General features: G+C 51.6%; 1 protein-coding gene across 10 annotated transcripts in view; it reads left to right on the forward strand.

The window, feature by feature from the left end:
- The window catches only part of CTIF (cap binding complex dependent translation initiation factor), a 294,942-nt gene that overhangs the window by 41,246 nt on the left and 228,546 nt on the right, over positions 1-25,150 (forward strand). Inside the window, exon 1 of one of the 10 annotated variants that reach the window (XM_036918632.2) lies at positions 3,525-3,602. The exons of the other annotated variants lie outside the window; for them this stretch is intronic. The gene's annotated coding sequence lies outside the window, so the exon portion shown is untranslated. Of the gene's footprint in view, positions 1-3,524; positions 3,603-25,150 lie in introns of those variants that run through there. 10 annotated transcript variants of the gene reach the window in all.

Below are 25,150 nucleotides of genomic sequence, written 5' to 3' on the forward strand. Positions count from 1 at the left end.
GTCAAGGTAGTCCTTTCGCCCTGACTGTTTCAGCACAGTGTGGGCAGGGAGAGACCAGCCCTGTGCTTTCTCCATCCTTTCCTGCTTTCATCCCCCATCCCATCACCACCACCCATCATCCCCCAGAAGCTCAGGACATCTAAGAACCTGGGGTTGGATGTCCAAGCTGGAAGGGGCTGTCTGCCCAACTTTTTGCATTTTACAGAAAAGAAAACCAAGACCCAGAGGAAAAGGGCAAGTTCAGGGTCACACAGCTGGGGTTAGTGGTGGATCCTCTCATAGCTGTGTGCATTTGTATCGCAGGGCAGCCGCAACAGATTGCCACCACCTGAGTGGCTTAGAGCCCTGCAGATTTATGCTCCCAGTACTGGAGGCCAGAAGTCTAAAATCATGGTGCTGGCAGGGCCGGGCTTCCTCTGAAGGCCCTAAGGGAGAGTCCTTCTTGGCCTCTTCCTAGCTTCTGGTGGCCAGCAGGCAGCCATTGGCATTGCTTGGGGTGTAGCAGTGTCACTCGTCTCTGTCTCTCTTCACAGGGCCTACTCCCTGTATCTGTTCCTATGTCTGAATTGTCCTCTTTTTACATGGACACGAGTCCCACACTTTAGGGCCTGTACTACCCCTGCAGGACCTCAGCTTTACTTGATTGCACCTGCAAAGACCCTGCTTCCAAATCAGGTCATGTTACAGGTTGGGGGGCAGGTTGGTTAAGATGCCACCTTGTCTCTGTGTGGGATACCCCTGAGCCCACAACCGAGGAGCAGGTGTCACCCAGGTATGTGGGGCTGGAGAAGGGGTGAGATGGGCTCTGTGCTGGGTCATCCTGGGGTAAGGGTCTGCCTGGTGTTTCAGGTTGGAAACTCTTAGTGCTCTACTTGGTGAACCTGCACTTCCAACAGATGGTTTACTCATAGTGAAGTGCTTTGTGTGCGTGTGAAGGATGGAGGGCTAAAGTCACAGGGGTCCCCTTTTCAGGGTGTGACTACCATTTCAGCCGAGGGCAGGGGAGAAACGCCTCACCCAGGCACCATTTTTATTTTTTACCTTTCTGATGTTGTTCCACTCTAGAAAATAGATATGAACATGCTTGGGGACATAACTGGTTTACAGTCTTCTCTGTTATATGAAGCTAGCAGGGCTCCTATTTCCCTTTACAGGCAAGTGCTTTATGCTGCTGCTGGGTTTTGTTGGGTGTTTTCTTTATTGCCCCGGGAAGTTCATTGTTGTTCTGGTCCTCCTGACCTTTGCCTGGCCTTTGCCCATGTGCAGGATTTATGAGTCAGTGCTTGGGGAGGGCTGGAGCACAGGCAGCCTGACTCCATAGCCGCAGGAGGTTTGGGCCCTAGGACTGCATGCAGGTGGGGAGAAGCCTGGGCTTGGGCTCCATATTTAGTCTGGAATCCAGTCCCAGCTGCTGCTCCAAGGCCTCAGTGGATGCCAGAAAGGGCGGAGTGCCGGCCCTGAGCCAGGACAGCCATGACCCGCTGTGCAGCACAGCTGGGGACAAAAGTGGCAATCCTTCTGTGCCAAGCCAGCCTGTACATTAACCAGGAGGCCCAGGGAGAGGGACATTGAGGGAAGTGAACAAATGTCTCTGCATTAGAGATATGAGAACCAGAAAGGACCCACAAGGTAGAACAGGCCAATGTACCTTTTCTACAGACCCAGGCTGGCCCAGAGAGGTGACTTGTTCAAGGTCATATAGTTAGCTAGTTAATGGCAGAGCCGCTAGATTTGGGTTCCTAGATTCCCAATCCTTTGCCCTTCCTTGGAACCGTGCTGCTCAGGAGGCTGTGCTGTCATCCTCATGGGGTTCCCCCAAGCCCCAGCTTCACCAGGGACTGGAAAGAGAATGGCCAACACCCTGGCAGCGCCCAGACTGGGAGAAGACAGACATCCATTTCAGACGTTTCCTTGCTACCCTTTTTGTGTCACTCTCAGTTCCCATTGGCCTCTGCCACTCGTTGCTGCCACCCCTCTCCACTGAAACCTGCTCGTGGTAGTCATGTACACCATAGTGTGAATGCCAGTCCTCTCCCAAGGAACTTAGACAGTGGTCACTTGAAGTCAGACTGGCGCAGCATTCTGGGGCATGTCATCGGGTGAGCGGATGGGGAAGAGCAGACCTCAGGAACGGAGGGCGCTCTGGGGTCCACTCCCTCCTCTCGGGCTCTCAGGGCATCTCAGCTCCTGTCTGGTGCCCGCCCTGACTCCCTTGTCTGCAGACAAGCCACCCATCCCTTGCTCTACAGTCTAGGCCTCCTTGGGAGCCGGTCTGATGGCCTCACCTGCTAAGCACCCTCACCTTCCAGGGCAGGGTCCTCCCACTAAGCCACCTCCTACCAGTGGGTTATGGGTGGACTCCCCTCAGGGGTGGTGCCCACTGCTCCAGGCCGACGGCTACCTGCAGGCACAGTACAGGGTGGCCTCAATCCCTGCGCAGGACACGAGGGAGGGAATAGTGTCAGCATCAGGAAGAGCTCAGCACCAGGACAGCAGTCCCTGTGGCCCTGTGTCCACATGCTCTTACTTGCTGTGTGGCCATTGTGTCTGGAGCTTTCTGGGCCTCAGTTTCCTCATCTCTAAAATGGGATCCTTTTTACAGACTAGAGGCAAGGTTGGAGAGAGGGCACTGAAAGGCTTAGCCGCCAGTAGCCACTCACATACTTACCGTGTTCGTTGTCTCAGTTAATCCTCACGGCAAACTCTGGAGGGAAGGAGGGAGGACCAGTACTATTAACTCCACTTTACAGATGCGGAAATTCACAGTAGAGCAGGCAAAGGACCTGCCCAGCCCTTTGGATTCCTTGGGCTCTGTTCTTTTCCACTGAAACGCCCTGACAATACCTGTAGGTTTCAGGAGTGGTTCTCCGCCTTGCCCCAGTTCACGTAGACACTGTTGAATAGGCTCTGGTGAAGCTCTCTGCTTGTAAGGTACCTCACGTCCCAGGGATGGCCCAGGCCATGGTTCAGACTCAGCTGAGAAGGCAGGGCTTTAACTGCTCAGAGAATGCATTAATAACTGGCATTAATAACTGGCGCGAGCAGGCCTCAGAGCCCTGGGCGCCGAAATTCCCATGATATGCAGCTCTTGTCACTATTAACAGTCAGAGGCTGTGTGCCGGCAGAGGGCTCTGGGAGGAGTGGACGGGAGGGCTTGGCACTGCCGAGGACAGCAATTAGCAGGAGTGGCTGGTACTAATCGCTCTGATCAGCCAAGCAGAAGCCAGCCGGCGGCCGTTCGCAGGCCGCATTTGGCTCCTGGGGCCCCAGGGAAAGATGAACAAAGGGAGTTGCTGCAAAACTTTAGGGGCCTCTTATTCTGGAGGGACTGGCTGCCTCCGGAGCAGGGAATGGTAGGCAAATGGGAGCTGGGAGGCCCAGAAACAGGTGGGGCCCAGCCAGGCTTGCTGATTCCACTGTGCCCAGAGCTTACATCCTGCCTCCAGATGAGCCAGCACATTTTTTAATGAGCTCTATAAAATTCTCTCCTGTCCCTCCCACCCTGGGAATCTTCAGTGGCCAGAAAGACGATGGCATTACATGTCAGGCAGGAGCGAGGCACAGGCAGGTTCAGGAGGAGCCGTCGGGAGGGTTTCCCTCAGGTCAGTATGCAATGGGCAGAAATGCACAGGGGGTTGGGGGGGAACCCTCCATGGGGAGCTTGCAGGAAGGGCAGGGTTTTCAGTGCAGACCCTGGGATTCACCAGGGAAGACTGCAGAAAAGGGCAGGTTCATAGTGCATGTGTGGAAGGGCTCAGCTGCATCAAAGCAAATTTATCTTTCTTATTGTCATCATTATTGGTATTAATAATATGAATTCTGTCTGTATTAGAATTTCAATTTAGAATTCTTCTGTATTTTAGGCCTCGTGGTGTGTTCTTAACAACCCTGGGAGGCTAAAAATAAAGGGGCAAAAAGGTATTGTTCTCATCTGTAAGTAGGAGATAAGCCTGACACAGAAGCTAAGCCAAGGTGAGAACATAACTTTGGCTTTGCAATGAAGCTGGGGCCAGGCCGAGTGGCGCTAAGGACTCATTCAGACTATTTTTTTTCTGAGTATCTGGCATTTACTCATATACTATATGATAGAGGCTACTGAAAAATCTAGGGGGTTCTTTTCTGTCAACCAGATGACACAGACCAAAGGCATTTACCTTTTCTGCATCACAAGTGCCTCCTGGCACATGAACTTTATACTCCCACCCAGCCCCGTGTCACTGTCTCCTGAAATGTGTGGTGGAGGAGAGTTTATTTAGCAACTCTGGTGTCCTGGAGCATCGTGGCTGCCGTCCCGCCTGCCCTCCTCAGTGGGCAGGCCAGCTCGTGGGGATGTGCACCGTGTGTCCACACGGGGCCTCACGCTTGGCAGGCTTGGTGCTTGGTGAGCACCCAGCTTATCACGGTCTTGAAATTCTTATTTTGAACAAGAGGACTTGGCATTTTGATTTTGCACTGGGCCCTGCAAAGTCTGTAGCTGGTCCTGCTGGCTCCAGGTTCTGTTGCTGTTGGGAGTGTGAGGCCTGCATTCCTCCCCACAAGGCCTGGGGTCTGTCGGCTGGCCTAGCTGCTGGGAGCCACAATCTCCAGTGTTTGTGGGGCTGGCATGTGTGGCAGCTGCACATGGGAGCTGTGCAGCTGAGCAAGGCCAGGCAGGGATTTCTGGAATGAGCACACACATTCTCTGGCTGCCATCCTCACCCTGCCCTCCCCGCCTTTCCTCCTCACCTGGAAACACCATGTGCACTCCCATGACCTTGCTGGCAAAGAGCAAGGGGCCAGAAATCTTCATGCCCACAACAGACAGGCATCCGCCACCCACCCTGAAGTTGGCTCCATCCTTGCTCCCCACGGGGTTTGTTTTTAATGGATGGAGAAGAGAAGAACTCTCCAAGGAAGGGAGCTTGCCCTCCTGAGGGCCTCTTTCTCACCTGTGCACCCCTGTCAGGCTGCAGCAGGCTCGGAGCATGCTTGGGAGTCTGGGCGGGCCAGACCCTCGGGTGCAAAACGTCCCCACGCCCAAACCCTGCCAGAGCACAGTCCTCGCCAGGGTCAGGGGCAGCAGGGAGCAATTCCAGAGCTGAGGAGCAAGATCAGAATGTGGATCCCAGCCTGCAGGCACCGTGGCACTCCAGAGACAGGGAATGGGTGGTTAGTGCCAACTTGGCCACCACACCTGGTGGTCTCCCAAGTCGGGTGCCTGGGCACCCACCCGAAGAGACTGTTAGAACTCCTATATATATTTGTGTTTTTATCTTTTAATTTCTTCTTTGGGGTATGTTTCTGTAGGACACAAAATGTGCCAGGGTGAGTGTGTGTATGTATGTGTACTGCATGTAGCATGTGTGCGCACGCACATGTGCACAGGTGTACCATGCACAGACCTTGTGTTAGTGTGCTAGGGCTGCTGTAACAAAGCACCCCACACTGAGTGGTTTAAACAGGAGTTTATTCTCTTATAGTTCTGGATGCTGGAAGTCAGAAATTAAGGAGTCCTTCAGGGTTGATTACTTTTGGGGACTGTGAGGGAGACTGTTTTTATATTGCCCCCGGCTTCAAAGATTGCTAGGAGTCTTTGGCATTTCTTGGCTTGTAGGCACATCACTCCAGTCCCTGCGTCCATCTTCACTTGGTGTTCTCCCTGCGTGTGTGTGTGTGTGTGTGTGTGTGTGTGTGTGTGTGTGTGTGAGTGTGTGTGTGTGTCTGTCTGTCTGTCTATGTGCCTGCAAATTTCTCCTTTTAAGGGCCCACCCTTCTTCAATATGATCTTAACTAGTTACATCTGCAAAGACTTTCTTTCTATAATATAAGATCACATTCTGAGGTACTGGTTATTAGGACCTCAATGTATGAACTTGAGGGATACAAGGCAACCCATAATGGATGGTATAAGCAGTGAAACAAGCTAGAAAACCACTGGCCTAGCGAAGCTGCCCGCTGTCTATGGTCTGCTAACCTTGACTGTGTGTTAGCCAGCCTTCTCGATTTCTCGTCTGGAGGCCCTGGTCAGGTAGTCATGGTGAACAGAAAAAATTGCCGCCAGGATTGGCTTGGCTCTGCAGCCTCCACTCTGCCAAGAGGAGGGGCGTCGGTGGGGAGAGGTGCGGCGCCCTGAGTGCCAGGCATGGGAGGAGCGTCCTGGCGTCCTGCTTCTCTTCCCTGTCCAAAGCATCACCTCGCAATGAGCAGAAGTGTCACACTAAGTGGTCATGAGTGAACAGACATCTGAGCCCAGCCATTCTAAGGATGGAGGTCAGGAGACCTGTGTCTCTTGTGGCGTGACCTCGAGTAGGTCATAGGATTCTAAGATGTTAAAGTTGGCAGGCACTTTTGAGATCACCCAGTCCAACCCTCTCATTTTACTGACAGCGGGTTGAAGCCAAAGGAGGGAAGAGTCTTGTTCAGGGTTTCAGTTAGGATTAGGATTGGCAGCTATGTTAGTTATCTGTTGCTGTATAACAAATTATCCCCAGACAACACTCATCTCACTCTTTATGCAGTCCAGGAGGGACCCACAACATCCACGATGAAAACCATGTGTAAATGGATGGTGAGTAAATGCCCATGCAACAGATAACTCACCAGAAAACCAGTTCTGGGGAGAAGGGGTATGTAAGTTGGGTTTTGAGGGGTGGCTAGGAGTTGTCTGGACAGGAATGGGTCAGGGAAACAGCCCGTGGCATGCAGATCCATCCCATTTGTCTAAAGGAGGGCTCTGCTGAGGTGTTTGTTCTCTCTTCTCCAGCCTGAGAACTTGGGCTATTTCGGATGAGCAGACCCAATGGCCAGTTCAAGGGACAGACCTCTGCCTCCAACAGGACCCATGGTGGGGCCTCTAATCCCCTCTAGTCCCTTGCTTCTTCAGCTTTTCCAATCCATCCTCTGGTTTCTGCATCCAAATTCCTTAGAGAGTGAGCATACACCAAACCCCAGGCCCTGAAACAGTGGGCAGGTAGCCTACGTGTGCAGAGAAACCCCAGCTGAGGTCCTAAGGAATTGGTGAGATTCTGAGGGTCTAATCAGGGTCCCAGATTTCTCCTGTTTGGTGACCTAAGAAACATCACAGACATCCCCCATGTCTTGGTTGCCTTATAAGTTACAAGAAACTGTTAAAACCATTTAGCTTGTGAGCTGCTCATTCATATTTAAGAAGGTTTTGGAGGCCTTGGTGTGAAGGAAGTTAGAAGTGTGGTGTCATTAGCAAGGCGGGAAGGTGTAGCAGGCACCTCTCAGCTCTGGGGCTAAGGTGGCACCATCCCAGGATGCTCAGACATGCCCGAAGCCTGCCTACCCTCCAGCATGATACACAGGAGTACACTAGAGAGCTCACAGGTCAGCAGGGCATGCTGAAGGCTGGGGGAGCTGGGAATAAGCTCATGGTATTTGCCATCTCTGTGCATTCAAAATTTTAAGGTCAGCATTTGGGAACATATTTCCCTTTGATATTCTGCCAGCAGGAGAATCGACTGCCAGGAAGTATGCGAAATGGTGAAATCGCCTTGTGGTGTCAACAGGTGGGCTCCTGTACTTCACTGTGGTGGTTCAGGCAGAGAGCATCAGTAGCAGCACACAGGGCATGACCGAGGAGGACAGCGCCAGAAATGACAACAGTGCTGTGTACGCTGAAGTTTTCAAATGAGTTAAAATTGCTTTGTGGGGATTATCTTCCAAGGTTATTACCGGCTTCCGGTCCCCAACCTCCTCCTTCCCAGCGATGGCGGCAACCTCAGTAGTGCTTCCATCTCCACCTGCAGCCCTTCTTGGGGTCAGCTGAGTCCAGATTATGCGATGACACACAGGGTGACTAGTAGACAGGATACTGCCCACCCAGCAGGGGCCCTAGGGCATTGCCAGAGCAGAAAATTACCTCCGTGCCACTCGGCTCATGGATGCAGAAAGGCCTTGCGAATAAGGCAGTGTCCCTGCAGGAGGGGTGTGAGCAGCAGGCTCTGCCGGTCTGGGCTGGACCCGTGGCTCACAGCAGGTCCGGGAGGGCAGAGGCCTCTCAGAGCCAGCGTTCCAACCAGGTGATCGACAGGCAGGAGGGACCTCACAACCTACCTTTTATTTTTTTTGCCTCTTAAACTATAGTTCCAATTTTTCTTGCTCACTTCTGAGAAGAAAAAAAAAGGAAAATATGGAAGTCAGTTCTAGTGCCACCTCTGAGAGATGTTTATGGATATTTTTTGTTTCTAGATGTTTTTCTATGCATTTTCATGTAATTGAGATCCTAGCATATAAAATATTATGTTTTTGCCCCATAACATGGTTATATAGCCAGATTATTACCGTACTTCACAGATAATTCCTGAGGGCAGAATAACCCATCAGGGAGATGGAACTGCTTTCTGTTGCTGTGTGTGCTGACGTTTCAGCACCCACCAGTCTGTTCCCATCCATGCCAGCACTTTCCTGCTCTGAGCTTCCCAAGCCAACAGGGCACCAGGCTACATTGGTAAGGCGGAGGGAACTTTGAGAAGGAGACCATCCTCCTGGTAGGGTCAGGGCAGTACTTGGTGCTTATGGCAGCCGGAGGCAGACAAGGCCCCCCAGATGCGATGTGCAGTGAGGACCCTGGGAGCCCCAGCTGAGGCTGCCGTGGCTCTTCCACACTCAGCCTGTCAGGGGGCGTCCTGAGCCAACCCAGCGTTCCCTGAGCTTTCCAGCATGTGGCACCTGCAAAGGGACCAGTATCCTGGGGGCCGTGAGTCCTAAGTGCAGTGAAACGTGCTCAGAAGGTGGCTGCCCCCACAGGTGCACAACAGAAGTGTGCATTCCTGTGAGCTGTGCAGGGAGGTCCCAGGGGTGGGAAGCTAGAACTGGTGCAGGAGAAACATGGGTGCCGCACTTGAGTGTGTGATAGACCTGCTGTTTAGGCCCAGGTTCAGTTGGCTGCTAGAGTGTCTCGCCTGTGGCTGCGCCAAGGCCCGGGTGCTTGGTGGGCTCACTCATTTAACCCACCCCTTTGACCCTCATGGCTCAGCACCCATAGTGAGGGGAAAGGAAGGCAAGGCTTGGTGCTCATTCAGCCCGGCCTGCTGTGGACTCAGAGGTGTGACCTGCAGTGGCCCTCTGGGCCTGCTCGCTGGGATTCCCACCAACAGGCAGAGCAGGAAGGGGTGTGGCAACAGGGCGATGGGGCCCAGCAAATGCTCCCAGGCTGGGGTGGCTTCTCTGCAGGGTCCCATTCTGTGTGCCCCTGTCCTACCCTGAGGCCACCTTAGTTAAGTTGATATGCCCATTCTGGGCCAGCAGGTGGGCACATGGTCTGAGGGCATGGGAAGAAGAGCTGCTCTTCTGTCCCTGCCTTCATGGCCAAGGTCTGCTCTGACACCTCAACCCCCTTCTGCCCAGCAGGTTGGGGTGAGAATGGGAGCTGTTTTATCTAGCAAGCCCAGCCACTTGGGCTTGCTGCTGGGGGCATCAGGAGAGGGGACAGTGGCGAGGCCCCTGCCTGGAGGTCACCGCCTCTCAGGACAGTACTCTGGCTTGGTGGTGCCTCTGCGATACTGTCTACATGAAGGGCTTCTCCCGTCCCCCATCTGGCAGACTTCCCACCCTCCATCCAAGTTCAAGTGGCCTCAGACCCTCTTCCCCACACTGTTTTTCCCCCCGACACTTTATTATTCATCACTGTTGTTTACTGTACATCTAGTACGTGTTTGATCCTGAACTAAGACATCAAGCACACATGCCATGTGCTTGCTGCACCAGTCTTACATGTCCATGCCTTGTCCTCTTGATGGTGCCCTGTTTAGAGGTGCACCTGTTGGGAGCTGGGGAGACCGAGCCTCAGAGGGTCCTGTAACTTACTGGAGGCCTCCGACTCCACAGGCTGTGCTGTCAACGCGTCACTGTGCTGATGCCCGCATGTGCCCTTAGGCCTGTGTCTTTGTGGCTTCTGACAGGGATTCCTATGTGCACCATCTCCCTGCCACCCTGGGGATCATCAGCACAGAGGCCACGTGCTTTCACCTGGTATCCAGGGTCCAGCATGGTGCCCAGCTTGTGCTGAGGAAGGGATTGGCGTCCGTTGTGCTCTGAGTCCAGGGTAGAGCTGAATGAGGTGTGCCCTGGGGGGATATTTCTTTTGTGCTCTGACAGTTCCATGTACCAGCTCCATTCTTGGCCAGTCACCACACCTCAGACCGGGATGTTGGATATGTTTTGTCTCCTTTGGGTTTTGCCGGGTGAACTGGACAAGTACTTCATCATCCTTACAGAATAACCAGTTCTTTCCTTTTTCCCCAATATTCTTGACCAGCCCTGTGTGGCCTCCTGTTACATCAGTCCCAGTGCAGCTCATCAGTCTTATTAGTTACATTTTGCACTCATGTGTCCCTCCTGAGGCTAAGCCTTGCTGGAGTCTGAGACATGCCCTCCCTGCTCTCAGCTGCAAGGACAGGGTGTCACCACAAGCCTCTGTTCTCATGCATCGTGGACAGGCACGTTTCTGGTTCGTCTTGCAGGCCTTGGCCTTGCATTCAGGGAAGTCTATCTCAGCCCATTTTAACTGAATCTACCCTCACTAGAAGGCTTTCAGGCCCATTCTTTATCCAGCTAAAGAAAAAGAAAAGTTTTTGTTGAAGCAAAGAGGACCTGACCATGTTAGTCTTTGTTAATGTCAAGGGGCCAGGACTGCAATCCCAGACTCACAAAAGGAAAATGTGTTTTTCCCCATCTTGATCCAGTACCCTGTAAGACAGATATACTGCCAAGACACAAATAGCACTTTTAGATACTGAGAATCAGTGTGGTGGTCTCCTGAGTTCTGGATACTCTGTCCGTGTGCAGCAGTCAGTGGTTTCTAACATCATGTTTGCTAAGGGTGTTGCTACACTCTTGTAGGTGGCCTGGTGGGGAGACTGTCTCCCCAGGTGCCCCGCCCACAGGGAGAGCATGTAACTGTGAACACACCTGGCTAGCCTCCTTTATAGACGTGACACAATAGTGTCGAATGGCAGCCTGGGGACCAGCCTGTGGGGAGTGGAAATGCAGTCTCATGGCAGCTATAAACTAATGGTCCTTCTTTGCCAACTTGCCCATTTAAGCTGGTCCCTAAGATGGCATTGAAACAAGATTTCTCATCACCTACCTTCACAGGCTTGGGGCTCAGGGGCTGTAGGACTAAGATTGAATGTACTGATATGTTAATCTACTGTCATATATGCTCTACAAACTGTTTTTTTTTAAGGTATCATTGATATACACTCTTATGAAGGTTTCACATGCATAACAATGTGGTTACTGCATTCACCCATATGATCGAGTCCTCCCCTCACACCCCATTGCAGTCAGTGTCCATCAGTGTAGTGAGATGCCACAGAGTCACTACTTGTCTTCTCTGTGCTACACTTTCTTCCCCGTGATCCTCCCACACGCCATGTCAAACTGTTTTGTTTTGTTTTTTAACAAGCAAGAAAATGTAAGAGAAGGTTAGAGAAGGCTGTCCCCTGGAGGTGGCCTGAGGGAGTAGAAAGAAAACACATTTGCCTAAATCTTAGCTATCAAGGGCCTTAATCTGTGGTCTGGGATGAGTCCTGTCACTGCTCTGGGCTTGTGTTCCCTCATCGGTAGTGTGAGATTGGCTTGCATATAACATTGCTTCTAGGAGGCATTTTTTTTTCACATTACTATCTCCGATATTAGGGTACATCATACTATCGCTGTCCATCAGCCGCATGGCAGATATGACATAGCCATCATTGCCTGAGCTGGTGTGTAAGCAGTCAGTCATGCTGATCAGACTAACATAACCTCAGTTGACTTAGGTGTGTTGATTAGCCATGTGTTAAGTGTAATTATCACTGAAAATGTCTTCAAAAAGATCTCATCGTAATTAATTATTGACAATGAAAGTTACTGTGTATGCAGAGAACTTGGAAAAGGCAGTGGGCATTGATGTGGTATTAGAAAAGCAAATGTTCATTATTGGGGAAAAGACTGCACTCATATTTTCTTATCAAACAAGATTTGCCAGTCTCATGCATGTAAGCAGTGCTACCAAAGGTGCAAGAAAGCTCCAAATCCCTTAGAAAAAGTGAAACAATCTCAAAGCCACATGAGGCTTGTGTGACCAATTTGCTTCCAGAATCATCATTAAGGCCTTATATCCTAGTAATTAGAATTTTTTCTTTTTTTTGTGGCTCACAAAATAATAGTGGGTCTTAAAACTGATGACGTTGCTGTCTAAGGTTTCTCCTGGTTTTAATATCTAGTAGTTATATTTGCATTTTTCTGTCAATTAGAGCAAGCTAATAAAAATACATTTTTGGTATTTCTTTCATGTGTTGGTGCTGCTTCTCTAGACCCCACAGCATTTGACTCATAATATCAATTGCCTGGTTGCTCTCTTACCTTTCCTATTGTGGCCCAATCATCATTGACCAAATTTGTGTAGGTGCTTTGTAAATGAACATACAGAAGAATGTATGAATGAATGGATGGGGGTGGGTGGCTGGGTAGGTGGATCAGTGGTTGGGTGGATGGATGAATGGGTGAGTTGGGTGGATGGATGGATGGGTAGATGAGTGTGCAGATGAATAAATGAGTGGATGGATGGATGGATGGATGGATGGATGGATGGATGGATGGATGGATGGATGGGTGGGTGGGTGGGTGGAGCTGCACAGGAGATACATCCCCATCTTTGGTGAGGCAGCAGGATCCCTTCTAGGGAAGCTATAGACATTTCTCCCAGATTCAGTGGAAACCTAGACTCAAGAGTTCAGCCTTTTTGTTGATTTATTTGTAGTCTTAGTTGATTTTCACAACTACAGTTTTCTCTGGAGAAACCTCCAAGCTAATCAGGTACAGATTCCAACCCAAGGCTATTATCCTAGGGCCATATTATACAAATACCCTAATTTTTAAAGAACTTTATTGAGATATAATTCCATACCATATGGTTCACTTATCTAAAGTGGACAATAATAAATGGTTTTCAGTACAGTCACAGACAATGGGCAACCGCAGTCAATTTTAGAATACCTTCATTACCTCAAAAAAAAACCTTTATATCCTTTAGCTATTGCCCTCGCCCACATACCCCATCCTCTACCCCAGCCCTAAGCAGCCACCAATCTACTTTCTATCTCCGTATTCTGTCTCATGTTCTGGACATTTCATATGAATGGAATCATATAATATGTGGTCTCTTGTGACTTTTTCTCTTAGAATAGTATTTTTAAGGTTCACTAACATTTTAGTATGTATCAGTAATTCATTCTTTTTTATGGCCATATAACACTCCATTGCATGGTGAGATCTTTTTGAAGACATTTTGTTTGTGCATTCATAAGTTGGGGGACATTTGGGTTGTTTCCATGTTTTGGCTGTTATTAATAATGCCACTAAAACATTCATGTTTTTTGGACATTTATTTTCAGTGCTCTTGGGTACATACCTAGGAATAGAATCATTGGCTTATATGTTAGCGCTATGTTTAATCATGGAACTACCAGACTGTTTTCCAAAGCAGTTGCACCATTTTTCATTCATTCCCACCATCAGTATGGGGGTTCTGATTTTTCCATGTCCTTGCCAACACCTGAGTCAATGATTTTTAAGGCCTTTTCTACTTCTAAGCTCCTAGGATTCTGGGGTGAAACCTAGTGACTGGTGAGACAAGGCGAGGCCCCTTTCTGACTTTACGTATCCTCCTCTCTCAGAGGAGTTTGCAGAGGGCTGTGGAGAATTTCTCAGTTAATTATCTGCCAGTTAACCACTCAGTCTGCTCCCTGCAGTTGTAACTGGCTACAGACTGTTCCTGCTGCGTGCACATAAGGAGGTTATCTGTTGCTACCATGCTTTAGTGGGTGAAATTAACTGCAGGGATAATGAGAAATAGAGCCTGAAGACTGTGATGGACTAATAAGAACAGCTATGCAGGACCTGCCACCAGGTGGGCTCTCTCTGCAGGGCATCTATCTGGTCATGTCTGGGAGTCCTTGCTACGCCATACCAGCCCAGAGGAGAAAGCTCCCAGGACACAAGTCTCAAGATGGGCAATCCCATAGGCCTCACACAGGCGGTCCATGGTCCTGCCTTCCATCTTCTGTGAAATCCTACTTTGTGCCAGGCCTTGGAAATAGAATGATGGGAAAGACAAAATGATGCCTGTTCTTAAGAACACATACTGTAGTGGCTTCCCAGTTGAAGTCATCTGGAGCTCAAATTTTCTGGCTGCCTATTTTCCCAATTACTTGAACTTCAGCATGTTCCAGAGAGAAACACTTGGGGAAACCGTCTCCAGGAGAACTGCCTGCCTGAGTCTTCAACGTGGCGTTGGCCAACAGCTCTCATCTCTGGCTCAGCCATCCATTGCTGGAGACCTTCATAATTGGGCTGCACGTGCTCCAGAGTAAAAGATGTAGCTAGCAAACATTTGTGGTCTGCAATGCCTGACTTTCCCACATGCTCTCTCCAGAAGAAATCTTTGCAGCATGTAGGACCTTCATGTTTTCTGTCCTGTCCTTCCCTGCTTCATTCCTCAGAGCTTCATCCCATTATGGCACATCACAGCCTGGTGGAAAGCTCACTGACTCATTGGCCCATGACACAGGAGTTGGACTCTGAGATGTTGCTGGTTTTGGCGAAACACCCAGGGCTGGAAGCAGGACTGGGTTATAGTCCTGCCCTGTCACTAGGCCCTAGGCACATTGCCCCAGGGTCCCCATCTGTAAAAGAAAGGTGGTGACCCATGCCCTGCCTGACTCATGGCACTGGGTCATTACGAGGTGACTGGTGGGAAGGTGCTTGGCTCTGGAGACCCTGGGTCCAGAGCCCCTTCCCAGACCTCCCCAGATAACTTCTGAGCACCTGTCTGGTTGAGATCTGATGGCAGCTTGCTCTGTTAACCTGCAAAAGATGCAAAGCCTTGACCTAAAGCAGGTTCCAGGGCCCATTTCAGGAATGACCGCAGGTACAGCAGGTTACAGGGGATATCGGCAAGGGATGGGAACACTGAGTGAGTAGAGCTTGGGGCACTTCATGTCCATTTATTCAGAGCAGCCACATCTTGGAGCCGCTCTGTCTGGGTTCAAATCCTGACTCAGCCTCTTACTGGCCCACTGACTTTGGGCAGCTCCTCTCTGCCTTGGTTGCCTGATTTGTACAATGGGGACAAAAATGGTACCTATGTTTTAAGATTGTCTTGAGTATTAAATGAATATACAACAAGCATTTAGCACAGGTTGGCACATAAATGCTCAGTAAGTGTTAGTTGTTATTATCTTTCATATATCAGGGGAGCCATTTAGAATTTCACTTGAAAAATAAGCATAGTATTGGAGGAAAACAGTTTGGAAACCAGTAGCCTGTGGGGAATACAGTATTGAATGTTTGCTTTCCTGCTTCAGTAAAGGTGAAAGGGCAGGTGCCCCCGAGCAGGAGTAGCCCTCCCTGGGTCTTCCAAGGAGAGGCAGAGGTAGCCATGGTGTACTGCCTTTGGGCCTGGAGGTCACTCTAGGAACCAGAGGTCTGGCCTTCCATTTTGTGTGGGTTTTGCACTCCTGGGCTCTTGCTGCTCAGATCTTAATCTTCCCTGCGGTTCATGGAGAATTATAAGAGCACTGGGTACTTGGATCAAGTTCAAGGTTCCCATGGTAGCTGTCCAGCAAGCCTCAGGCATTGTGTGTGATACATATGGGCTACTCAGACAAAGAAGGCCACCCCCAGCCTGTTTCAGGTGGTTCCACTGTCAAGGTGCTACCCACTCTAAGCCCATCAGTGACCATCAGCTGCCTGTCTGCTGATACCAAGGGGAATAGAGCATCAGTTACCTGCTGACGTTTTATGATATCTAGGGGTCCATCACCAAATACTCAGTGATTAACTGAATGTCTTCAGTGGGCCCAGGTCTGGCTCCCATGGGATCAGGGAAGGAGTAGGCATGTCCTTGGCTTCTAAATGCCCATAATTTAGCTAAGGAAGAAGGTAGCCCCTCAGACCATTTCAGGGCTGAACTGGAGTGTGGTGGGGCATTAAGGGAGCCATGGGATGGCCTCGTGCCCTGACTTGGGTCCTCCCCCAAGACACCCAGAAGGGACACCCCTTCTCCTGGACAGAGTTCAGGGGTGCACTGCCTTCTGTGGCCAGCTCTTTTCTTTGCTTCTAATGCAGCCTAATCCCTTCAGAGTGACACCATCTCCTTATAATATCTCTGTGGCTATCTCCAGCCAGGTTTGGGTTGAGTCCTGCTGGTCTGGAAACCTCTTTCTCCCTCCTTGTAGTATATTTCTGTTTTGACTTATCATGTATGGATTTCACATTGTAACTCCCAGGGACAGGCCTTGTTTTTGATGTCCAAGTTGTCAGGGACACTCTTCATTTTTGTAGTCATAGTCCAGCTACAATTAGTTTCTTGCAAGAGGTCTCAAAGTTGGATGCCTGTGAGTGAATGGAGCCATGTGAGAGTGATGGTTCTGGGCAGCGGGGAGACATTAGGGAGTGTTGGGGTCTGTGGAGAACTGGAGATTGCACACTGTCTGAAGAGGTCATCGCTGCTTAGGTATAGCTGATGTGTGTAGTGTAGGAAGGGGATAGTGTTACTAGATCTCCCAATGTTTCAAGAAGATGAGAAATGGGGATTTTTACATGAAATATTTTGATTTGTAAATGTTGGCTCGAATATTTAAAAAATACCAAGTAGGCCAAACGAAACACACCATGGCCCAAACATGGCCCAAGTGGACATTTGCAATCCCTGCTTTGCAATTATGCTCCTGTGCAAGATGAGTTAGTCCTCCTACATGGTGGAGGGCAGAGGCCAAAGGCCCAGTGAGCAGCTGCTGTGGGCGTTCTGAGGGGCAGGGTCACTGTCAGGGTGGCATGCAGCAGATGGGCTTGAGCTGTCCATGAGGATGAGGAGAGAAGAGGATGAGGGGTATTATTCTCAAAGCGAGCCAGCTCTGCCTTCCCAGCTGTGGGACAGGCCTGTGGGGTCACAGCCCCATCCAGGGCCAGGCCAGGTGAAACCTGTTCCCGGCTTTGAAGACCCCTGTCAGGCTCTCCCGAACAGCTCTGTACTGTCCCTCCTCCAGCTGGGCTCTGGTTCAGGAAGCTGTTACCCGGAGGCAGGGAGCTGACTGGGGACCCTGGTTACCCCCATGAGGATGCTGGAGAGAGAATGTCACCTGAGATGGAAGGCCTGGGATGCTGGGGCCACCATGCTTGGAAGAGGTTTCTGGCTTTAACCTGAGGTGCTCCCACAGGTGTGTCCTGGGCTCAGGGCAGGATGCTGTTAGTCTCCCTTCTGGGCATGCTCTGAGTTCACCTTCACTCTTTGTCCATCAGCCCAGAAGGTTTTGAAGGCTGGCGATGGGGCGTGTGAGGATAGTTCCCCTGAGTTCATGCAGTTTGACAGAGCTGAGGTCAACCCAGGAACTGGAGTTCAGGAGAGGGCCAGACCTGAGGTCCAAGCAGGACACAGGCTATTCAGAGTGGGGAGACATTTAGGGAGTGGTGAGGCCTAGAGAACTGGAGTTCAGAACCAGCAGTGACTGTTGTAGCCAGAGTGGCCAAGCAGGGCTTCGTGAACAAGGGGTGTCTAGGCCCAGCCCTGGGGAAGAGGGTGCAGTTTGGAGAGGCACAGGTGGGCGACATTGCAGAAGACAGAGTGGGGCATGGCTGGGGCAGTCGTACTGTCAGATGATAATCACAGCCAGTGATTGAGGGGTTGCTGTATGCTGGGCATTTCTTATGCATTCTCACTTAACCTCCACAACACTTTATGATACTTTCATCATCAGTTTACTTGAAAGATGAGGAAACAGGCTGCCCAAGGTCCCAGAGCTAGGCAGTGCTTTAGCCAGCACTGGAACCCTTAGCTGATACGTTACCCTGCCCAAGGACAGGGAGCAGAGAGGAAGCCACCTGACTCCAGCCAGGGGTGCGACAGGCTGGCCAGTGACGCTGATGACTGTGACAGCTTTGGTACATGTATCTCCTCTGTGGGGCTTCACCTGTGACTTTTATGCCCACTGGTGCCCATAACCAAACCCCAGGGCATGGTTTACAGCAGGTGCTCAGTACCCATTAGCTGAAGTGAATTGCCTTCAGGAGGCTCTTGAATCTGGTGGGAAGAGGTTGGAGACTTCATCTGGGACCAGGTGACGTCAGTGGCTGGCGGGAGAGGTACTGGACAGGTTCATCCCCAGCACCCTTGGCTTTAATGCCCAAGAGCTGGGATGGGCTGGGGGAGACCCCAGGCCCAGTGGCAGCAGGCAGGGGAGCAGAAGAGGCCCATTCTAGGAAGAGTGAGTGTTGGGTGGGCGTGGGTCAGGCTGTCGTCTGGGGCCTGGGGTGGTGGTATAGGTGAACCCAGGCCTTAAGGATCAGGCAGTCTTGTCAAGACAAGATAAAAACCCATAAAGAATTCAAGCACAGGATGAGAGCTGGGTAACAGCACAGGGGAGGATGAGGAGGTGGCAGGAGGCAGCCTCTGCTCCGTGCCGAGGGAGCAGGTGCAGGGTCATGCGGGGAGCCCAGCAGAGGCTGCTGAGGGCCTCAGGGCCCCAAAGGGGAGTGTGGACAGCAACAACTGGAAAGTCCAGGGGTAATTAGGGGTGCGGCCCAGAGCCCACCCTGGTGCCCTGCCCACTGGCCGCCCATGTGCGGGTGTGGAGGCCTCTGCAGAGCTGGGGAAGCTGTTTGTGTTCTTCCTCAGAGAAGTCCCGGGCAGGAGCCTGGAATCCAACGCAGCACCCCGGCGTGGACCCCTCAAGGCACCCTCCTCCCGCCATGGGGCGCTCGCGCTCCCTCTCCCCACAGCCTCCTTTCTCAGACCCTCTGGGGGCAGCGGGCACAGCCAGTGGGCGTGCTGAAGAGAGTCATAGCATCCCTTGCCTTTGTGGCCTGTAGTGACCAGTCCCCTTGTCACAGAATCGAGTTCAGCTTCTCAGTGACTCCTGGAGGAAGTCCTCAGGCAAAGACCAGCAAGGCCCAAGCCCCAACTGTCTTCTCCATGCATGTTCTGGAACAACTAGTACACAACATCATCACAGCCCCTACACAGAGTGGGGGCTCAGGAGAGGGTGAAAGTGATGTGGTGATTTGGGGGCCATCTGCTGTTTACACATATCTGTCCTGTCATTACTGCCTGGCATGTATGACTGTAACCCAGAACTGCTTTGGGGCTCCAAAGACAGACGTTGGAGTGACTGGGAGAGAGGGAGAAGGGGGCTCAGGTCAGCAGGGGTTTCTGTGGATGGCAGAGTGTTGAGGGGTTTGGAGTCGGGGGACCTGAGTAGCAGGCCTAGCTCTATCCATAGGCATCTGAATGACCCTAGCAAGTCATTGCCTTTTTCTGGGCTCCAGTGTCCTGGTCTGTTCAGCGAGGGGCTGGGTTCTCTAAGGACCAGTAAGATCATGAGGCTTAGCTTTCAAGAGCCCCTCAGCTTGTTCAGACCAGTTGCATGTGTCTGGGCCGCAGCCCGGTATGGTGGGTGCTGTTACATATACCTGGCTGAGGATCAGGGCCTAAAGGATCAGGCAGTCTTGTCAAGACAAGATAAAAACCCATAAAGAATTCAAGCGCAGGACATAGAGGTGGGTCCCAGGGTCTGCTAGTAAATAATATTTCAGCCTGTCAGGATCCTGCTTGGCCCCATGTGGGCCACTCTTCAGGGTGCTGACCCATGGGCCAGAGGGTCGAGACAGAGAATTTCCAGACCAGGGTGGGAAATCTGAATAGTGGACGAAAAGGATATGAGAGGTGTCCCAGATCTTGGCTGTTCAAAGTGAGGCCCTCTGACCAGCAACACCATCAGCTGGGAACTGGTTGGAAATGTGACTCTCAGGCCCTGCATCTGACCCACTAAATCTGAATCTGCACTTTCACAAGGTTGCCTGTGATCCGTGTGCACATTAAAGTTCACAAAGCACTGCTGTGGCCACTGTAAACTCTTGATCATGCCTCATGAAAGAAATACATTTCCCATGGGAAGGTAGAGCCCCTCCAAATGTTTCTGACCTTTATCACTTCCAGAGTAGGGGAACTGGAGGCTTCTGTATGCAGAGGTATGCACCAAATCGCCCTGCTTCTCTTCAGCAAATGACAGCATGGCCCCGAGTGCCCAGACCAGCATTGACAGGAGTGGCCAAGTCCTGGGGCTGCAGACAGTCAGGGAAAGGCATTCTCTCTGGAGTCCCATGGGCTGACACGGAGGGGGCAGGTTGACAGCAGGACATTGTGAAAGGGGTTTCCATGGCCTCCTCAGGGAGAGCTGTGAGTGTCTCCTGTTGCCTGGCAGCAAGGCCTCTCTCCTCCCACACACAGCAGGTGGTGTGGCCTGGCTTTGCCCTGGGCCACCTGACAGCCGGCAAAGGAGAAATCCCTTGTTGCAGGCTCTGGGTGAAGGTGTCAGGTGCCAGCACTGAAGGAACTGGGAAGGGGAGAGGGAACTGATCTGTGCCACTGGGAGGGGGACCCAAGGGGGAAGAAGGCTGCAGTGCACCGTGGCCATGGGAAAGGTGGGGAGGCGGCTGTGGGTGTGGTCCAGCATGTGAGTGGTAGTGATATGCTGGGCTCAGCTGCCTATCCACCGCTCAGGCGTGCCCGTCTGTCTCCACCCGTGGAGTGGCTGTCCTGCTGGAACTGGTGGATGGAGCGTGGACCATAGCTTCTCTGAGCTCAGGAGCCCACAGCAAGCCCCCTAGAGCACCATACCACTCCCCTGCAGCTGGCCCAGAGCCCAAGAGCCTGGGCCCCTTGCAGCAGCCAAAAGCCCCACAAAAAGCCCCATTTCTGCATCAGAAAAGCAGAAATGAGGAGCTTCCAAGGCTTCCTTTTTGAGGTAGCAGAAGGGGTGCTGCCCAGGGTGAATTGCATGCTGAGGGGCTGAAGGAGAAGGGTCTGCTAAGAGTGAGGGGTGCAGTGCTGCCTCATTTCAGGGCCTGGAATGGTGGATTCCCCAGAGAAAGGCTGGTGGCAGTGGAGCAGAAGTGTCTCATCTGATTTGCAGGTCAATGAATTTGTCCTGGGCATTGGGAGAGGAGGTAATGCCTCTAATGCCTCAGCTGTTCTTAAAGGGATTGGCTAAATTTACAGCTACTAATGCCATTTGTCACAGGCAGGCTTAAAAGGGTGCTGAACCGGCTCCAGCTTCTAGTCTCAGGGCCTGTGGATGCTCAGTGATGTCAGCCCTCTGTTTTCCTCCTCCAAGCCCCTGAGGGTAGTGCTGGGAGCCCTCGCAGGCTCAGAGGCAGGTGGGGCCAGAGCGGGCAGTGGACTCCCAACCTCAGGCCGAGAGCCCCGGTGTCAGCAGAAGCGCCTTTGCTGAATGCTGGTTTCCCAGGGAAGCCACAGTGCTCTGGCAGAGGGCAGCAACGGGAGAGCTGCCTGGGTCTGGCTGGGGGGACACAGGTGTGGAGAAAGGCGCCTTTTCATCAAAGAACGTAGCTGTTTCTGTTCCTGGCCTTAAAAATAGTCAGCCAGGCCCAGCGGCTATAGTGACAAGCACAGAACATGATTGGCTGCAGCAGGGGGTGCCCTGGGATCCTGGGGCCAGGACAGGGTCCCTCAGCAATACCAGAAGGAGAGAGTGAGGCCACACCTTTCACTGGGCTGTAGATGGGCCTCAGTCCTGTCTGAGCGGCACAGCCAAGGCCCCCCACCCCTCCATGGCCTTCTGCATCCCCAGCCCAAGTGCATTCCTAAAGCTGTGCCCACCCAGGCCCCACCTCCTGCCGGCTGGCTCATGGCTGCCTGCCCTTTGCAGCAAAGAGCAGCCTCAGCGTTTTCCCACTCCTGCTGCTTGCCTTTTTGTTCCTTTGTCCATCACCTGGCAATGGGGGGAAGGGCAGGGGAGGCGGGGAGGGGCAGAGCTGCTGCTGCTGGACACTTTCCCAGGATCCGTCCTCTGCTCGGGATGCTGGAACTACTTCTTCTCTTGTGCCCTCTCCTCTCTTCCTGCTCTGGGTCCCTTATCTCTTTCACTGATCATTAAAACATAAGCTGCCCTTGCTGGCTCTGTCTGCTTAGCCAGCAGCCCAGCTGTGTGGGGATTTCCCTTCCCTGATCTTGCTCTGGATGAGGAACTGAGCCATGGGTTGACCTCTGAGCAGAAACAGAAAGGGAGCAGGACACGCCCATGAGGAAGGCATCTCTTTAGTGCCTCGCGCCTCCTCACTGTTCTCACCTTAAAAATAGAGCAGAACTTCTCTTCTGGGTGCGTACCCAAAGAATTGAAAACAGGGGCTCAGATACCTGTAGACCCATGTTCACAGCAGCTATTCACAGTAGCCAAAGGTGGAAAGAACCCAAATGTCCATTGGTGGATGAATGGATAAAAAAATGTGGTCTATACATACAATATACATACAATTATATTACAGTGTATTATTCAGCCATGAAAAGGCATGAAATTTTGACACATGCTACAACGTGAGTGAATCTTGAAAATATTATGCTAAGTGAAATAAGCTAATCACAAAAGAACAAATATTGTTTGATTCCACTTGTATGAGGAACCCAGAATAGGCAAATTCATAGAGACAGAAGATAGGGCAGCGATTGCCAGGAGCTGAGATAGGGAGAATGAGGAATTGCTTAATGGCACAAAGTTTCTGTTTGGGGTGATGAAAAGGTTCTGGAAATAGATAGTGATGATGCTTACATAACACTGTGAATGTACTTAATGCCAACTGAAGTGTACACTTAAAAATGGTTGCAATAGTACATTTTATGGATATTGCATCACAGTAATTAAAAAAAAAAAATGGGGACGTGAGTACCTGACTGAACTTCCAGCCTGATAGCAGAGGAGATGGATGGTGTGGACAGCGTCCTCTTCCTCTCCCTCCTCCCTCTTCTCTGGGCTTTTCTGCTGAAGGAGGGGCTTTTCAGCTGCTAGAATGTACAGTGAGCCCAAGTCATATGTTGGCCTGGTTCCCCCCTGACCAGGGAAAGCAGAGTTCCTGGAAGTACCACCAAAACAGGAGTCCCTGGGGAGGGTGACAGGAGGGGGAGAGTCAGGCAAAGGGGTGTTATGGATCTGGACACCACTGTGGGCAGCTGGGCTCAGTCCACTGGGACCCACTGAGGAACCATGGAGCAAGCTCCTCAGTTGTCAGCTAAGAGACCAAGGGATATTTTACCTGGTCAAGGGCTGCCCCAGGGGCTGTTAGCATCTCCCACTTCCAGGTGTTGGTACCAGGTGCCACGTGGGTCCTGCAGGTATCTGCCGGCTTGTGTCAGAGGAGCCCCGGGCAGCTGAGGTGAGGTGCTATTAGGTTACCCCACATGAATCTGATGGGGCAGTAGTGACTGGAGCAGGAGGGGGGCCAAGTGGTGGTGAGGACACGGGCGGCATCCAAGACATGTGACCAGTGTAGGGAGTCCTCTTTTTCCCTCTGGGCATCAAATTCTGCAGGGTGGGAATGGGTCTCAATGACTGTCCCTTTCCTTAGTGAGCCGGTGTGTGTTTGGGATGATTACTGACCCCAGGTGCCCTCCCAGCACTATGGTGTGGGCCCGTGAAAGACCCGTGAGAGCTGGCAGAGTCAGCAGGGCAGGACAGAGCTGCTCCTGCAGGCAGAGCTGGGCACTCGATCCTCCTGGAAACACTCCTGTCTAGTTCCTGCAAAACCCAGTCCTCCTCCCTTACCTGTGAAGTGTGCCAGGAAGCCCTAGATAAGATCTTAAGTATTCGAGGAATAATGGGTGAGGCCTGAAGCCATGGCTTTTCAGACTGGCAGTTCCCTTTTCAGCACTCGCTGGGCGTCAGCCTTATCATCCCATCCTGCAGAGGCCAGCCGCCTACCCACAGTCTGGCACTGAGCTAGGCCCCGGGGCCCAGCCCTCCAGAGCCCGTAGCCCAGGCGGGGAGTAAGCATTGAAGGTGGGTATTGGCAGGGCCGTGGGGAATGGAGAAATGGGTGATGCTCTGAGGGGCTGAGCAGGCTGCCAGGAGGTAGGATGAAGAGTCAGTGGGGTGTAGGTGGACTTGGAGCTCTGCTGTGCAAACTTGGGCAAGTTACTTAGCCTCTCTGAACCTCAGTTTTCTCTCCTAAGTAGTATGATCTTGCTGATTTCCTAGAGTTAATGTGAGGGCTGAGCAGGAAAGGCATATCAAGTGCTGAGAAGAATGCGTAGCACATGATTCGGGCGCAGTACACATTAGCCATTCCTATTAGTAGTAGAAGTTGCAGTATTCATACCCATAGGCCAAGGCAGGTGAATGCTTTACCCGTTAGCCCTCATGAAACCAAGTCATTGTGCTAGTTGCCAGATGGCCTCTCAGGTGAGTTCTAGCATTCCATGAGCATAAGGACCTCTAGATTTGGTAGTTGGAGCCAAGGGGAATAATATGAGCAAAAGCATAGAGGCAGAAAGAGCATCATCTGTGACTTCTCTATTGCTGTGCAACAAATTACTACAAACTTAGAGACTTAAAATAATACCCGTTTATTGTCTCACAGTTCTAGAAGTCAGAAGTCTGGCTTAATATATCATGAGGCTGAAATAAAGGTATTGGGTAGGCTGTGTTCTTATCTAGAGGTTCTGGGGGACAAAATCTGCTCCCAAGTTCATTGATGGTTGGCAGAATTAGCTTCCTTACAGTTCTAAGCCTGAGGTGCCCTTTTCTGTGTTGGTCATTGGCCAGGGATTAATCTGGTGTTCCTTGCACATGCTGCCTCCTTCTTCGAGCTAGCAGCAGCACATTTAGTCTTTCTTATGCTTTGAATTTGTCTCTGCCTCCAGCGCCAGATTTAAGAGCTTCGTGTGACTGGATCAGACCCTCCTGAATAGTCTCCCTGTCTTAAGGCCCACTGATTTGGAGTTTAATTATATTTGCAAAGACCCTTCACAGAAGTATCTTGTTTAGGGTTTGACTGAGTAGCTGGGAAAGGTGTACACCCGATACCCCCCTAGGGTTCTGTCTGCCACACATGGCATGTGTCCGGGACAAGTTGCAGGGTAGCCAGGGGCTGGACGGGGTACAGGCTGCCATTGGAGCAGGAGGGGTAAGGTGGGTGTTGGTGGTGGGATGGTTGTAAGGCTACTGTAGGCCTTGAATGGCAGGTGGAGGAAGGGGCATTGGACACCTCCACCCCCACCCCCGACTGGCCCTACACCATGCGAGGCACACTGCTCCCAGTATGAGCTGCTCACAGACCTGCTGCTGCCCAGCCTCCACAGCTGGGTTCCCTC

The sequence above is a fragment of the Manis pentadactyla genome, chromosome 6, assembly GCF_030020395.1.
Source record: "Manis pentadactyla isolate mManPen7 chromosome 6, mManPen7.hap1, whole genome shotgun sequence".
In the NCBI taxonomy this organism is placed as follows: domain Eukaryota; kingdom Metazoa; phylum Chordata; class Mammalia; order Pholidota; family Manidae; genus Manis; species Manis pentadactyla.